Raw genomic sequence first — 18,683 nt, forward strand, 5'->3', positions numbered from 1 at the left:
TTATAAGAAAACAACCATATTCCAAAGTATGCATGAAGAGCACTCTGTGCCCTGACTAAATGGTGGGATTAGCACTAACAGGATAAATAAAATATAACTTTTATTAGTGAAATTTAAAAAACCAAAATTGTTTGGTTAAATGACATACAAGATAAAAGTTGCACCGGTAGAATTATGACAAGTACTGAATAAATTAGATCACATAATATTAAGATTCGGCCTCAATGTCACCGTATTTCTAGTGATCTAAAAGTGAAATTCTCCTTAGTTACCTAATTCTAGTAACTAAACCACACATGATTAATGAAGGGAAAGATTTCCCCAGCAAAGTGATATTACAGCAAATACTATCACAAATATTCAAGAATCAGATTTGTATCTTAGGGTTAAATAATGGATAACTGCAGTGTGTCTATCAGATTTGGTCAGTTACCAGAGTATCTGTCTCAAATGTAGAGTACAGAGTTCAGATGCTAATAAATAGAGGGCTGATAGCCCTAATATATAGTATTACACTCTGTGGCTGGATATTTGCTAGTAAGTACACTTATATAACTCAATAGGTCTCAAAGTGACCGTAGTCAGTGACGTTAATGTGACTAGAATCTATATTATTCTGATCACTCTTAACTCTGATCAAAGTGTTGTGAACAGCGCTATATACATGAAAATGTGTTATGCAGATCAAAATTTACATGATAGTACTGAACCGCATAGAGATCTATCAATATACCCATATAATGGCCATTGAAAAGCTGGAACCTGTATTAGATGTGATACGTCTTGGGTGCTCAGTGTTAATATGTTACAAAACGGACAATGCGTTGACGTCAATCAGCATCAACCTGTGAAGTATAGTCACTTATTGGTATAGTAGATAGAATCAAGCTTATATGATTAGCTAGGTAAAGTTCAATCTAATACCGCCCAGAATTTTGAGTCAATGGGCTTTAGATAGTATAGTGCGTACATTCACATGTATCAAATAGTAACAATGTAACGGATTAGTGACTATGTCTCATGTCAGAGAATCATTATTCATGTATGCAGAGCGTCCTAGATCAGGCTTCTGTGCAGTATAATCATAATATCTATTTTGAGCGAATACCTTCCAATAAATTATATGAGCTAAGGGGCTAAGATAGTACCGTGAAAGAAAATGTGAATTGTTCTACACCCTCTCTAGATGAAGGGTTAATTGGTCCACATATCGGTCATTTAAATCATATTATAAATACTAGGTTCACATTGTATGTAAATTTCAGCAACCAACCCCTTCGCTAACTGATTGTGCGGTCTGTGTGGCTTAAATATACTGTTCTATAGAGGCACTCCTCCGTGGTCGGAGGTATAGTAGCTTCCACTATGAGAGTGAATCAAATCATATAAACCGTTATGAGCTAAATAGTATCAGTTAGCGTCTTCGATTCTACTGTAAAATTAAGATCTAAAACAGTGAAGTCACATATAGTCAGTTTGAGTCTAGGTACCGGTAAGTGAATCTTATAATTTTAAGTGAACAGGTTCATATTCAAATCAATTACTTATGCCTTGCGGTATACAAGTTTGAAATGCAGTCACTCATACAAACCCGCTGTATTAAGTCTGGCACAATCTAGACTCTGGTTACATAAACCATGGGCGAAAAATAGAACGGCGCTTCCACTTCTAATATTCAGAGAAAATAGTGTCACATATTAGTACTTCTATCATATTGCGAGCAATACTGTGTACACTATTTCTGATTTAACACAATCTATACTATAGAACTGCAGTTATACTGCTTATTCACGTAGTTGACATGTCAGTTGTAGCCTGATATTATAACAGGTTAGACATGTGAAACTACTAAGATGTTATCCAATTCATTCACAATTAAGTAATGAGAGCATGTGTATCAGCTATGCTAGGTCTGGCACAACCCCGACCATAAACAAATTAGCTAAGGTGTGTGTTTAGTGCAAAAACATCATAATCATACCGGGCTATTTAAAATAACATAAAGACAGAGTGTGAACGAATCCACTACTCTCCCCTGACGCGTTTCGCCCAATAGGGTTTTATCAAAGGCGGTTTAGTTACTAGAATTAGGTAACTAAGGAGAATCTAACTTTTAGATCACTAGAAATACGGTGACATTGAGGCCGAATCTTAATATTATGTGATCTAATTTATTCAGTACTTGTCATAATTCTACCGGTGCAACTTTTATCTTGTATGTCATTTAACCAAACAATTTAGTTTTTTTAAATTTCACTAATAAAAGTTATATTTTATTTATCCTGTTAGTGCTAATCCCACCATTTAGTCAGGGCACAGAGTGCTCTTCATGCATACTTTTGGAATATGGTTGTTTTCTTATAACCATTTTCCTATGTGTTTGTGTCTTAATATTTATGCATGAGCACAATTTCCTTTCTGTACATTGGGAATTACTACTGACTACTCCCCATTGTTATATTTAAGATTTAAGAAAAGCCCGAGTAGTGCCATTGTTCAATTTGTGTAGCATAATGTACAAGATATACCTAGGAATCTATGAGAATGTTTTTCTGATTCTATCCTAAAAGGCTTTGTCTGACATTCCGCCTTCTAATAAAAAAAGGTCTTTTTTAAACTTCTCATTTAGTTGATGAATTTTCAAATGACCGACAACTTACTAAATTATCCTTTTCTGATGATGTTTTTTCTCATTTAGAATATACTTCATCAGATATTTGACACTAACAAATCTACTTTTTTATTTTTAAATAGAGTACATTCGTTGTTGAAAAGGTGTTGATTATATTTATTGAGGAGTCTAGTTCTTTTGATTTAAGACTAGCTAACACTTAAATTCTGCTCATTAACCTCCTGTGGTTTCTTCAGAGGTTTTTTTCCCAGTTCATGATACTAGGGAATGGAATAGGCCTGGGACTTCTTTTATTCCTTCTTTAAGGTTTTTAAATTGTATCCTTTGCCGGCAGTTAGTTTAAAAGTTTTGAGGAAAGATCCCCAAAGTTAATGGGGCTATCTCTACTCTTGCTAAACATACTACTATTCCTATAGAAAATAGTATTTATTTTTTTCCTTCAGATTGGAAACTTGTATCTTATTTAAGGAAAAATATTTTATTTCAGGTCCTTTTCTTAGGCCTGCAATTTATTTGGCTGATGTTGCAAATGCTTCAACTTTCTGGTTGGATACTTTAGTGCAACAAGTATCGGATTATGATTTGTTTTAGCATTGTTAAGTTGATCAACATGCTAATAATTTCATTTGTGTCGTCATTTTTTTTATATTTTCACAATTGAGGTTAAATCTATGTCTTTAGCTATTTTTAGCTAGAAGAACTTTGTGACTTAATCTTGGAATGCTAATTTGATTTCTAAAATCCATATTTATTTTTTTCCAAGGTAATCAATTATTTGGTTCACAATTGGATTCATTTTTTCAAACTGTTACTCTGGGGAAGGGAGTTTTTTTGTTGCTTCAAGATTGAGTTCTAAGAGCAAATCTTAAGCTTATATTAGTTTGTTCCTAATAAGGAACGGAATCCTAATTCTTCCCCAAGTAACATGTTTATAATTGGAAGCTTTCTTCAACATGGAATTAATTTAAGCTATTTAAAAGATCAAAGTCAGCCCCCCAAATTTGCATGTAGGTGCGGTTTTTTATTCCAGCTTAGCTGGTAAGGGGCAGGTTAAGACTTTTTTTAAATTTGTTTGGTTCAATTCAGTCCAAACTTCTTAGATTGGGGTACTGAATAGGATTCAGAGTAAAACCGCCTGTGAGAAGTTTTTTTTTTTTTTTCTCTCTAGCATATTCCAGCTTTTCCAGTAAAGGCTCACACTTTTCTGAAGTATGTTTCAGATCTTTATGTATTGGGTACTTGTGAGACTCGGCTGGTTACCCGTTGGGGTCTCAAGGCGCTGCTCAGACCTGGAGTAATCTGGGGTATTCATACCAGTTCCATTTCAGGAACAGGGTTTGGGGTTTTGTTCAAAACTATTAATTGTCCCAAAGATAGAAAATCTTTTTGATTTGTCATATAAGAGTTCCTTCTTTCAGAATGGTGTTTATATGGTCTATTCTGCCTTTTTGGTCAGTAAGGGCATTATTTGTTTACAATAGATACAATAGATGCATATCTTCTTCTGTTTTCATTCAGATTATTTTCATTTTCTGAGATTCACTTTTTTTTTTTTAACAAGCATTATCAATTTGTTGCTTTTCCTTCTGGTCTAGCGACAGCTCTGAGAATCTTTTCAAGGTTCTCAGTGTTTCCTTATTTGGACGATCTCATGGTACTGGCTCAGTCTTTTCGTTCTCCAGAATCTCATACGATTCAACTTTTGTTGTTTCTTCTAAGACATGGTTGGATGATCTTTTTATCAAAAGATCCTTGGTTGCTCAGACAAGGGTCACCTTTTTTAGGTTTCCAGATAGATTGTGTCAATGTCTTTGTCTCTAACAGACAGGAGACAATTATATTGGGTTCAGTTTGTCGGAACCTTCAGTCTCTATTATTTCCTTCAGTAGCTATATACATGGAAGTTTTAGGTCTCATGGCTGCAGCATTGGATTCGATTCCCTTTGCTCATTTTCATATGAAACCTTTCCAGTTTTTTATGCTGAATTAATGGTGCAGGGATTCTAGGATATCATTTTTAATATCTTTGAATTCCAATGTTTAACTACCTTTGACTTGGTGGTTAGATCACCATCATTTAGTTCTACGGGTCTCTTCGATTCATCCAACCTGGACCTTGAATCACTACTGTAATAATTGACTAAGTTCTTTGCCTTATCCTTTGTATAGCTGTGTCTTTTCACACTTACATAACTCCTCCCCAACAAGCAGTTTAAATTTCCCTCCTACTCATACCAAATTGCTTGATTGTTGAATCCAGCTTCTCACCCTCTAACCTGCTTGCAACTTTAGAGACAGACGCGGCTCACCTCTCTACCAAACACAGGACCGGAACCGGCAAGCTGTGACGTCACACGCCATCGCACACGCTGCAATTTCCCCAAACTCTGCAGGGGAACTTCGCTCTGTCCGGACAGACCTCACCCTTTACTTTTACTAGTAAGTCTCAAAAGCGCTTCCTTCAAACTCATACCGAAGTAACTTACGATCATTCAGCAATTACTCCTGACATGTCTCAGAATCTTAGTTAGGTTGCCTTCATATGTAAATGCTCTATTCAACCTATATTCTTAAGAGTTCAGATTCAACACCTAATTGCTGCATAAATCTCATTAACCCTATTTGTTGCCTTAAGTTGTACACTATGTCTGCTGCCACCTATGATTAGATATGGTATGTCTAAAACTTTAACTTGCAATTGCTTGTTGTTTATATGTGGGAACCAGTTTGTCAATACTGAGTGGGGCTATATGCTCTGAGGTCTCAGCCATTGTCACTCCTATCCTTATATTAAAGTGAACTGTATCTAATGATTCTGATCCTTGCTGCCTTCCCTCACTTACACAGAATCACTGATACATTCACAACACTCCTAAACCTGCAGTTGTGGTCCTAAAAATTCCCTCTCTCCTTTACAGGGGTGAGATTACCTTCCACAGGCTGACAATAACAATCAAGCCTTACCATGGACCCAGCAGCCTTATTATCTCATGTAGAGAAATTAACTCAAACTGTAGATAACCTTACAACAGGGTTAAATACACTACAATTAGAAAACTCTGCCTTAAGGCAATACATCAATGAAAAAATTGATACCCTCACTACACATATTAGTTCTAGTGAACCTCAACCTAATCCTCCACAAACATTTAGTGGTATTCGTTCAGAATTTAGGGAATTCAAAAACTCATGTTCCTTATATTTCAAATTAAAACCCAAAACATACTTCAATGATCATTTGAAGGTTCTCACCACAATTTCCTATCTACGTGGTGAACCACGTATATGGGCAAATTTGTTTTTTGAAACCAATGACCCATTGCTGTACTCATTTGATCAGTTTTTTAAAGCAATGGGACAGCTATATGATGATCCCTACAAACAGCTGTCTGCTGAGACAGCAATGAGGTCTCTGAGACAACATAAAAGGCCTGTGGAGGACTACATCGCAGAGTTTAAGAAATGGTCCCCTGATACACAGTGGAATGACCTTTCCTTGCGCAATCAATTCCGCCTAGGCCTCTCAGATACTCTCAAGGATGAGCTAGCTAGACAACCCCTCCCAGAGACTTTAGAACTCCTAATAGATGCTAGCATCACATTAGATAGACGCATCAGAGAGAGACGCTCAGAAAAGTCACACTTAGAAACATCCACCAAACAAACAGTTACTACTCTACATCCACCTAAGACAACTACAAAAGCCTCTGAAATCCCTATGGAACTCGGTTTCATCAGAGGTCCATTAACACTACAGGAAAAATTAAGAAGAAAAGCTTTAGATCTCTGTATGTACTGTGGAGGGATCGATCACTCTGTAAAGGACTGCTCTCAATTACAGCGTAGGAAGGGTAAGATGAACACCACAAGTATATGTTTATCCGCTAAACAACCACAATCTAATCATTGCTCCCTTCCTATCTTATTACAGTGGGATCAGCAAAGACTCAACTCACAAGCAATCCTTGACTCTGGTGCCAGCCACAATTATATAGATTACCAATTCACTATTGTAAATAAAATTCCACTAGTTAAGAAAATGGTGCCTAGTATACTTCGTTTTATTGATGGTAAGGAAATTACATCAGGACCCATCTTATACCACACCATACCTTTAAGGCTCACCACACATGACCAACACACAGAATTTCTTACTTTTGATGTTATACCCTCACCTCTATATCCCATTATACTTGGTATCAGTTGGTTTAAACAACACGATCCCACTATACAATGGTCAACTTCACATGTCATCTTTGATTCTCCTTATTGTAAAAATTTGTGTCTCCATCATGAACAAATTTTACTTGATGTTCCTTTACAAATCCCCAAGGAATACATAACATTCGCTGATGTCTTTGACAAAAAAGAATCAGAGAATCTACCCCCTCATAGGGTTTATGACTGCCCTATAGATCTCCTACCAGGTGTTGATATACCTTACGGCCATATATTTCCCCTCTCTGATCCTGAGTTACAACATCTAAAAACTTATTTGGCAGATAATTTGAAGAAAGGCTTTATACGTCCTTCCACCTCCCCAGCTGGGGCTGGTATTTTTTTTGTTAAAAACAAAGATCAATCCCTAAGACCCATTATCGATTACAGAGAGTTAAACAAGCGTACGATAAAAAACCGCTATCCACTACCTTTAATTCCTCAACTCCTTGATAGATTACAAAATGCTACCATATACACTAAATTGGATCTTAGAGGGGCTTACAACTTGGTACGAATAAAGGAGGGTCATGAATGGCTTACAGCATTCCGTACACGTTATGGCCTTTTTGAATATACTGTGATGCCATTTGGCCTCTGTAATGCCCCGGCTACCTTTCAGTATTTCATAAATGATATCTTCAAGGATTTTTTGGATTTATTTATGGTAATATACCTGGATGACATACTCATATTCTCTACCTCACTTACTGAACACATCAAACATGTCACCCTAGTATTAACACGGTTACGAGAGAACTCTCTTTATGTTAAACTAGAAAAATGCTTATTTCACTCCAAAGAAATTAAATTTCTAGGTTATATTGTATCACCCCAAGGTATCCAGATGGATAATGATAAGATATCGGTAATTCAAAATTGGCCTTCCCCAAAAAGTAAAAAGGATATACAAAGGTTCATGGGTTTCGCCAATTTCTACAGAAAGTTTATTAAAAATTTTGCTGACTTGACTAGACCATTAACTAACTTGACCAAATCTGACACACACTTCAAATGGAACGATGATTTAGAAGGAATATTCAAATTTTTAAAAAAAGCTTTCACTACGGCCCCTATCCTCCAATTCCCTAATTCTGAGTTGCAGTACATCTTGGAAGTAGATGCATCTAATTATGCTTTGGGGGCAATTCTCTCACAGAGGCAGACTCCAAAAGATCCTCTGCATCCTGTTGCCTTCTATTCACGTATTCTTAATTCAGCTGAAATAAACTATCCAATAGGTGATAAAGAACTGTTAGCAATCAAAACATCATTGGAACAATGGAGACACCTTCTAGAAGGGACCCTTCTTCCAATCTTGATTTACACGGATCACAAAAATCTAGAATACCTACAATCTAATAGGACTCTTAGCGCACGACAGGTCCGATGGAACCTATTCTTGGCTAGATTTAATTATCTTATCACCTACCGTCCTGCAAACAAGAACAAGAAGGCTGATGCCCTTTCAAGACACTTGGTGGACCAAGTGTCACATCCAAACCTTTCACCTTTAATTCCTCTTGACAGATTCTTAGCTTTAACTACAGAACAAAACATTCAGTTCAAATCAGCACAACAGGCTGACTCCAATAAACCATTACAGGTCTTGGATTTACACTCGGATGGGTTGTATTATTATCAACAACAAATCTATGTACCCAACAGTCTCAGAACAACAGTCTTAAAAACTTTACATGATTCTCCATCTGCTGGACACATGGGCATAAAGAAAACTCAAGAATTAGTCTCCAGATTCTTTTGGTGGCCTACCTGCCTCTCTGATGTTGAGGATTACGTTAAAACCTGCTTAATCTGCGAAACTACAAAAAAAGGGAGGACTCCCCCTTACGGGAAATTGATCCCATTACCAACTCCTGACCGTCCTTGGAAGGACATAGCAATTGACTACATAGTCGACCTACCTATTTCTGAAGGGAATAACACCATATTAGTAGTCGTAGACCTATTTAGTAAAATGGCACATTTCGTGCCCTACCATAAGCTGCCAACTTCTTCTGAAACCATTTCCTTAATGATACATCATATATTCAAGTATCACGGACTCCCTAATAGTATTACCTCAGATAGGGGAACTCAATTCACCAGCCAATTCTGGAAACAACTTTGTCACTCATTGGGTATTTCTAGACGTCTCAGTACCTCTTTCCATCCCCAAACTAATGGCCAGACTGAAAGGACAAACCAGTGCATAGAACAATATTTAAGATGTTTCATTTCAGCTAAACAAGATACCTGGACACAACTACTACCATACGCAGAATTCGCCTTCAACAATTCCATCCATTCCTCTACAAAGTTCACACCATTCTTCATTAATTATGGTTTCCATCCTTCTTTTGAATGGGATTCTATGGACAGCAACAGTTGTCCTGTTGTGAATGACCTCATCAACACTATTAGTGAATCTTTTTCACTAACTGCTGAAAATATCCGCATCGCCAAGGATCGCTATAAATTCCATTATGATAAAAAAAGGATTTCCTCGCCTAAATATAGTGTAGGTGACTACGTTTGGTTATCAACACGTAATCTACATTTACCCCTTCCTTCCAGGAAATTATCTTCAAACTTCATTGGACCATTTCCCATCATAAAAATTGTGAATATGAACGCTGTTACTCTTGCATTACCAGCAAATCTGAAATCCCATCCTACCTTTCATGTGTCTCTCCTCAAGCCTTATAGACAACTTCGTCACCATGATCCTTCTATTCCTTTACTTCCTCATCTACAGGATACCACCCTGGAGTATGAGGTACAAGATGTCTTGGACTCCCGACGTTTTCGTGGGCAGCTTCAGTATCTGGTCCATTGGAAGGGCTACCCTGATTCGGAGGACTCCTGGGAACCGGCTTCCAATCTCTCTGCCCCCCGGTTGGTGGCCAGGTTCCATGAACGTTATCCTGATCGTCCTGGACTCGATCCCCGGAGTTGATCTTTGGGGGGGGGGTCCTGTAATAATTGACTAAGTTCTTTGCCTTATCCTTTGTATAGCTGTGTCTTTTCACACTTACATAACTCCTCCCCAACAAGCAGTTTAAATTTCCCTCCTACTCATACCAAATTGCTTGATTGTTGAATCCAGCTTCTCACCCTCTAACCTGCTTGCAACTTTAGAGACAGACGCGGCTCACCTCTCTACCAAACACAGGACCGGAACCGGCAAGCTGTGACGTCACACGCCATCGCACACGCTGCAATTTCCCCAAACTCTGCAGGGGAACTTCGCTCTGTCCGGACAGACCTCACCCTTTACTTTTACTAGTAAGTCTCAAAAGCGCTTCCTTCAAACTCATACCGAAGTAACTTACGATCATTCAGCAATTACTCCTGACATGTCTCAGAATCTTAGTTAGGTTGCCTTCATATGTAAATGCTCTATTCAACCTATATTCTTAAGAGTTCAGATTCAACACCTAATTGCTGCATAAATCTCATTAACCCTATTTGTTGCCTTAAGTTGTACACTATGTCTGCTGCCACCTATGATTAGATATGGTATGTCTAAAACTTTAACTTGCAATTGCTTGTTGTTTATATGTGGGAACCAGTTTGTCAATACTGAGTGGGGCTATATGCTCTGAGGTCTCAGCCATTGTCACTCCTATCCTTATATTAAAGTGAACTGTATCTAATGATTCTGATCCTTGCTGCCTTCCCTCACTTACACAGAATCACTGATACATTCACAACACTCCTAAACCTGCAGTTGTGGTCCTAAAAATTCCCTCTCTCCTTTACAGGGGTGAGATTACCTTCCACAGGCTGACAACTACAGATATGAGTCTTTTAGGTTGGGAGGCTGTCTGGGGATCTCTGTCAGCACAAGGGGTTTGGAAATCTCAGGAGGCGAGATTACTATTCAATATTTTGGAACTCCGTGCATTCTCAGAGTTCGTCAGTTTTGGCTTCTTTTTGAAGAGAGAGACATTCTTGTTTTTTAGACAGACAATGTCACAACTGTGGCGTATGTCAATCATCAGGGTGGGACTCTCAGTCTTTAGGCTGTGAAAGAAGTATCTCAGATACTTGCTTGGGCTAAATTCAGCTCCTGTCTAATTTCTGTGGTCCATATCCCAGGTTTAGACAATTGGGAAGTGGATTATCTCTGTCAATCAAGCTTTACATCCGGGAGAATGGTCTCTTTACCCAAATGTGTTTTTTCAAATTGTTCACATGTGAGGGTTTCCAGTAATAGTTCTGATGGCATCTCATCTAAACAAGAAAACTTCCCAGGTACCTATTCAGGTCCGGGGATCCTCAGGCGGAAGCAGTGTATGCATTGACACTTCCTTGGAGTTATCAATCTGCCTATATTTTTGCTCCTTCTGGTTCTTCTTTTTAAGAGTGATTTTTCAAAATCATCATGGAGCAATTGTTTGTGCTGCTGGTGGCTCCAGCATGGCCACTCAGGTTTTGGTATATGGTTCTTATTCGGATGTCAAGTTGCCAACCTTGGTCACTTCCATTTAGGCCAGACCTTAATATTCATTTTTTTCCGTCAGGAAAACAAATTATTAAATTTGATGGTATGGAAATTTAAATGTTTAGTGCTTAGTCATAGAGGTTTCTCTGACTCAGTGATTAATACTATGTTGCAGGTTCGTAAATCTGTGTCTAGAAAGATTTATTATCAAGTTTGGAAGACTTACATCTTATGATGCTCTTCTCATAATTTCTCTTGGCATTCTTTTAGAATTCCTAGGATTTTATAGTTTCTTCATAAGGTTTTGTCTGCAAGTTCCTTGAAAGGACAAATCTCTGCTCTTTCTGTGCTGTTTCACAGAAAATATTGCTAATCTTTCTGATATTCATTGTTTTGTTCAGGCTTTGGTTTGTATCAAGCCTGTCATTAAGCCAATTTCTCCTCCTTGGAGTCTTAATTTGGTTCTGAGGGCTTAACAGGCTCTTCCGTTTGAGCATATGCATTCTTTGGACATTAAAATTACTTTCATGGAAAGTATTGTTCCTTTTAAACATCTCTTCAGCTAGAAGAGTTTTTTGAATTATCTGCTCTTTTTTGTGTCTCCTTTTCTGATTTTTCATCAGGATAAGGTGGTTTTTGCTGTCTTTTTTAAAATTTTTACCTCAAGTTGTGAATTTTAACAACATTAATAGAGAAATTATTGTTCCTTACTTGTGTCCTAAATCCTAAGAATTCTTTGGAAATATCCTTACATTCTTTGGATGTGGTCAGAGTTTTGAAATATTATGTTGAAGCTACTAAGATTTCAGTAAGACTTCTAGTCTATTTGTTATCTTTTCTGGTTTTAGGAAAGGTCAGAAGGCTTCTGCCATTTCTTTGGCGTCTTGGTTAAAGCTTTTGATTTATCATGCTTATGTGGAATCGGTTAAATCCCCGCCTCAAAGGATTATGGCTCATTCTACATGGTCAGTTTCTACTTCCTGGGAATTTTAAGAAAGAAGCTTCTGTTGTTCAGATTTGCAAAGCAGCAACTTGGTCTTCTTTGCATACTTTTACTAGATTCTACCATTTTGATGTTTTTTCTTCTTCAGAAGCAGTTTTTGGTAGAAAAGTACTTCAGGCAGCTGTTTCAGTCTGATTCTTCTGCTTATAATTTCAGTTTTTTTCATTATAAAGATTAAAACTTTTGATTTGGGTTGTGGATTGTTTTTTCAGCGGAATTGGCAGTCTTTATTTTATCCCTCCCTCTCTAGTGACTCTTGCGTGGAGTTCCACATCTTGGGTATTTGCTATCCCATACGTCACTAGCTCATGGACTCTTGCCAATTACATGAAAGAAAACATAATTTATGTAAGAACTTACCTGATAAATTAATTTCTTTCATATTGGCAAGAGACCATGAGACCCAACCTTTTTTGTGGTGGTTATGATTTTTTTGTATAAAGCACAATTATTCCAATTCCTTGTTGATGCTTTCGCTCCTTTCTTATCACCCCACTTCTTGGCTATTCGTTAAACTGAATTGTGGGTGTGGTGAGGGGTGTATTTATAGGCATTTTGAGGTTTGGGAAACTTTGCCCCTCCTGGTAGGAATGTATATCCCATACGTCACTAGCTCATGGACTCTTACCAATATGAAAAATTAATTTATCAGGTAAGTTCTTACATAAATTATGTTTTTGCCTCAGCTGAGGCCTCTTTTGGGAGAAAGTTTCTTCAAGCGGTGCCTTCTGTCTAGGTATACCTGTCATGTCCCTCCCTAATCATCTGTGTCCTCTAGTTTGGGTATTGGTTACCAACAGTAATTGAGGACGCCGTGGACTCACCATATCTTAGGAAAGAAACAAATTTTATTTTGTGTAATTGGCAAGAGTCCATGAGCTAGTGAGATATACAATCCTACCAGGAGGGGCAAAGTTTCCCAAACCTCAAAATGCCTATAAATACACCCCTCACGACACCCAGAATTCAGTTTTACAAACTTTGCCTTCTATGGAGGTGGTGAAGTAAGTTTGTGCTTGATTTTTATGATGTCTTCTGTGATAAGCGCTTCTAAGCATTCTGAAGCCCAATTCCTCTCAGAGTACAGTGTTTGTCAGAGGGATGTGAAGAGAGTATTGCCTGTTTGATTTTATGATTTTCCTCACAGGAAATCTTTTCTAGGGTTCTCTGTTATCGGTCGTAGGGATTCATCTCCTACCTCCCTTTTCAGATCGATGATATACTCTTATATACCATTACCTCTGCTGATAGCTTTCAGTACTGGTTTGGCTATCTGCTTTATGTGGATGGGTGTCTTTCGGTAAGTATGTATATTATTTTAAGACACTCTCAGCTATGGTTTAGCGCTTTATGTATTGATATCAAGTTTTAAATATATGTATTTTACTTATATTTGCTATGATTCAGGTCTATGTGTATTTCCCTTTGCAGTCCAGCAGTTTCATTATGGGAATCATGTTTAGAAAGTTTATCTTACCTGGGGTATAGTCTTGTCACGCTCGGCTGCTGGGAAGCTCCGGCGGTCCTCTCTGTGTGCTTGATTGGCAGGTAGTCTGAGCCGCCCCTTCCTGATGATGTCACTACCAGGCTTTTTATTCAGAGCTTCCTGTTTCCTCAGTGCCCATTTGTTTGTTCCTCTTTGTGGCTCCTGTGAGGACTTCACTGTGGAAACTCTCTAACTGCTGATTTTCTGTTGCCAAACTCTGCAAAGACTGACTCTGCTGGGTTAACCCTCAAACTTCCTGATAACCTGTTGCCAAACACTGCAAGTACTGTTTATTCTGTGAATCTCTCAAACTGTATGTTAACCTGTTGCCAAACTCTGCAAGTACTGTTTATTCAGTGTAACCTTCAAACTGCTTGATATCCTGTTTCCAAACACTGCGAGTTTCTGTGAAACTCTCAAACTGCATGTTTACCTGTTGCCAAACTCTGCAAGTACTGTTTATTCAGTGTAAACCTCCAAACTGCTTGATATCCTGTTGCCAAACACTGCAAGTACTGTTTATTCTGTGAAACTCTCAAACTGCATGTTAACCTGTTGCCAAACTCTGCAAGTACTGTTTATTCAGTGTAAACCTTCAAACTGATTGATAACCTGTTGCCAATTTCTGCAAGTACTGATTAATCTGTGTTAACCTTCAAACTACCTGATATCCTGTTGTCTAACTGTGCAAGTATTGACTATTCAGTATTAACCCTCAAACTGCCTGATAACCTGTTGCCAAACTCTGCAAGGACTGACTACACAGTGTTAACCCTCAAACTACCTGATATCCTGTTATCTAACTCTGCAAGTACGGACTATTCAGTATCAACCCTCAAACTGCCTGATAACCAGTTGCCAAACTCTGCAAGGACCGACTACACAGTGTTAACCCTCAAACTGCCTGATAACAAGTTACCTACTCCAGCATTATTAACTGTTTCTTGTTTTACCCTTCTTCTGTCTGAGTATAAGTGGACTATCCCTGCTCTCCTGATTCTGTGGAAGACATTTCCTGAAACCAGTTCCTTACTCAGAAGTCTATTTGGCTGATATATTGAATTACTTTGGACTCAGGCTAACTCTGCTCCATATCGTGAGTACATTGTTTTTTAGAGGTTGTCGTGGGGTCACGTCCTGGATTAAACTCAGAGTGCAAGGGTGTTGTTTAAGTTTGCCCTAGCATTTGGGTCTTCTTCTGGACATTTCCTAACCTGACAGTACAAACGGGCCATAATACGGACCCTGATGAGTTATCTAGGGCTGTGGCTCTACAAGGGCAACTTCTAGGAAATCATTCTGCTCATTTGCAATCTTTGGATTCCAAGCTTGACCAGATTACTGCTCTGCTACATAACCTCTCCACTCCTTCTCAAGCTACAGCAACTCCTGCTGCAGCTGCTACTAGCTCCAATGCTGTCTTTAACCCACCTCAACCTGTTGGACAGTATATACCACGAATCCCACTTCCAGATAAATATGACAGTAATCCTGAAGAATTCCGTGGATTCCTTAATCAATGTCGTTTACACTTCAGAAACAATCCTCAAGTTTTTTCCAATTCGACTTTAGCCGCAGAAACTGATTGGAACCATGGAGCCTTACGGGCAGCCTTTCGCAAGGGACTTTGCAAATGCCTTAAGGATGAACTTGTATTTCGGGAACTCCCCGATTCATTGGAGGGTCTTATCAATTTGTGTATTACTCTTGACACCCGGCATTCTGAACGTCTTCAGGAGAGAGATAGGAATCGGAGATCCTTTGTTAAATCTTCTTTTCGTCCTCCTATTCGAACCTCAAGTCTGTCTAATAATAATTCCCAATCTCCTGAGTCTGTGGAACCCATGGAAGTAGGAGCTATTAAATTGTCAGAAGCTGAACGCCATAGAAGGCGTACTCTTGGATTATGTCTGTATTGTGGTACCAAAGGACATTTACTGAAGGACTGTCCTATCCGGCCAGTAAAAGCCAAGGCTTAACTTTTGATAGAGGGACAGAGTTAAGCCAGAATCCCATGTCTTCCCTCAATTCTAAACTTTTTGTTCCTGTAACTATCACTTTTGGAAACACCAAGTTTTGAGCTCAAGCCCTCATTGGAGGTGCTGGAGTTTTCATTGATTCAAACTTTGCTGACTCTCTCAGGATTCCTCATCAAGCCAAGAAACAGTTAATTAAGGTAACCACTGTTAGTGGACAGCCTTTAGGTTCTGGCATCATACAAACTTCTACCATTCCTCTTCTTTTGTCTGTGGGCATACTCCATTCTGAAGTTATTCGTTTTGACGTCATCACTTCTCCCCACATACCGTTGATTCTGGGGTTACCTTGGTTGCAGCTTCATGATCCAGTCTTCTCATGGTCTAAAGGAGAACTTATTTCCTGGGGAACTACCTGTTTCAAACATTGCCTGCAAAATCCCTCAAAACCATTTTGTCCTGTCGTAGCTATGGTGGAAGTTCCTGATTCATTGCCTAATTACTATCATGCCTTTAGTGATGTGTTTTTTAAAAAGGAGGCTAAGACGTTACCTCCACACCGGATATTTGACTGTCCTATCGAATTGTTTTCAGGGGCTCCTCTACCTAAGGGAAGGACCTATCCCCTCTCTCGTCAAGAAAATGTCTCTCTTGAGGAATACATAAAGGACAACTTAGCCAGAGGATTTATTTGTCCTTCCTCATCACCTGTGGGAGCGGGTTTTTTCTTCATTGGGAAAAAAGATCGAGGTCTCCGTCCCTGTATCGATTATCGGGCCTTGAATCAGATTACTGTCAAAAACAGCTATCCTCTGCCACTCATTCCTGAGTTATTTGATCGTCTTCAAGGTGCTTCTATTTTTTCCAAGTTAGATCTCCATGGGGCCTACAATTTGGTCAGAATCCGTAAAGGAAACGAATGGAAGACGGCATTTAACACTAGATTTGGTCACTATGAGTATCTAGTAATGCCATTCGGATAGTGAAATGCACCAGCAGTATTTCAGCACTTTGTTAACGAAATCTTCAGAGATTATCTAAATCAATTTGTTATCATTTATCTCGATGACATTATGATCTATTCCGAAACATTACAGGAACATGTACATCATGTAAGACTGGTACTTCAGAGGTTACGAGACAATTCCCTGTTCGCTAAATTGGAAAAATGCTCTTTTCATCAGAGTTCCATTCCCTTTTTGGGTTATATCATTTCAGAATCGGGTTTTGAGATGGATCCTGCTAAACTTTCGGCTATCAAGGACTGGCCCAGACCAACTACTCTCAATTACTATAGAAAGTTTATTAAGAACTTTGCTGACATCACGTCTCCACTCACTTCTCTTACTAAGAAAGGGCAAAATTGTAAGAACTGGTCCACTTTGGCAGTACAGGCTTTTGAAATGCTAAAATCAGCATTTTCTTCTGCACCTCTTCTCAGTCATCCAATTCCTGATCTCCAGTTTATTTTGGAGGTTGACGCTTCTTCTATAGCAGCTGGAGCTGTTCTCTCCCAACGTGATCCAACTACCAGCAAGATACATCCTGTGGCGTTCTTTTCAAAAAAATTAAATCCTGCCGAGTTAAATTATGATGAGGGCAATAAGGAGCTTTTGGCTATAAAATTAGCTTTGGATGAATAGAGGCATTGGTTAGAGGGTACCAGTCAACCTTTTTCATTCTGACAGATCATAAGAATCTTTTATACCTCCATACTGCTACACGTCTCAATCCTTGTCAGGCTCGGTGGGCCTTGTTCTTCTCCAGGTTTAATTTTGTACTTTCCTATGTTCCTGGTTCAAAAAATTCCAAGGCAGATGCTTTATCTAGGCAGTTCCAATCTTCTGAGCCTTCTCCTTTGGATTCTGAACCTATACTACGTCCAGTCAAAGTTTTGGTTCAAGTATCCTCTTTTCCAGTACAGGCTTTACATTAGTGATGTCGCGAATAGTTCCCAGCGAACATAGCATGTTTGCGTTCGCTGCTGCGGGCGAACATATGCGATGTTCGATCCGCCCCTATTTGACATCATTGAGTAAACTTTGACCCTGTATCTCACAGTCTGCAGACACATTCCAGCCAATCAGCAGCAGACCCTCCCTCCCAGACCCTCCCAGCTCCTGAACAGCAGCCATTTTAGATTCATTCGGAAGCTGCATTGTTAGTAAGAGGAGGGACAGTGTAGCTGCTGGTGATTTAATAGGGAAATTGATAGCTAGGCTAGTGTATTCAGTGTCCACTACAGTCCTGAAGGACTCATCTGATCTCTGCTGTAAGCACAGCACCCCAAAAAGCCCTTTTTAGGGCTAGAACATCATTTTTTTTAATTTTTTTTCCTGTGTAATCTAATTGCAGTTGCCTGCCTGCCAAGCCACTTGCCCAGTGCCACCACTCATATCTGGTGTAACAGTAGTGTAAATTTAAAACAAAAAACTTTTTTGACTGTGAAACATCAGTCTGCTAGTGTAATCTAATTGCAGTTGCCTGCCTGCCAGCGTGTGTGCCAGGCCCACTTGCCCAGTGCCACCACTCATATCTGGTGTAACAGTAGTGTAAATTTAAAAAAAAAAAACTTTTTTGACTGTGAAACATCAGTCTGCTAGTGTAATCTAATTGCAGTTGCCTGCCTGCCAGCGTGTGTGCCAGACCCACTTGCCCAGTGCCACACCACTCATATCTGGTGTAACAGTAGTGTAAATTAAAAAAAAAACCTTTTTTGACTGAAACATCAGTCTGCTAGTGTAATCTAATTGCAGTTGCCTGCCTGCCAGCGTGTGTGCCAGGCCCACTTGCCCAGTGCCACCACTCATATCTGGTGTAACAGTAGTGTAAATTTAAAAAAAAAACTTTTTTGACTGTGAAACATCAGTCTGCTTGTGTAATCTAATTGCAGTTGCCTGCCAGCGTGTGTGCCAGAC

Source organism: Bombina bombina, chromosome 4, assembly GCF_027579735.1.
Source record: "Bombina bombina isolate aBomBom1 chromosome 4, aBomBom1.pri, whole genome shotgun sequence".
Classification (NCBI taxonomy): Eukaryota; Metazoa; Chordata; class Amphibia; order Anura; family Bombinatoridae; genus Bombina; species Bombina bombina.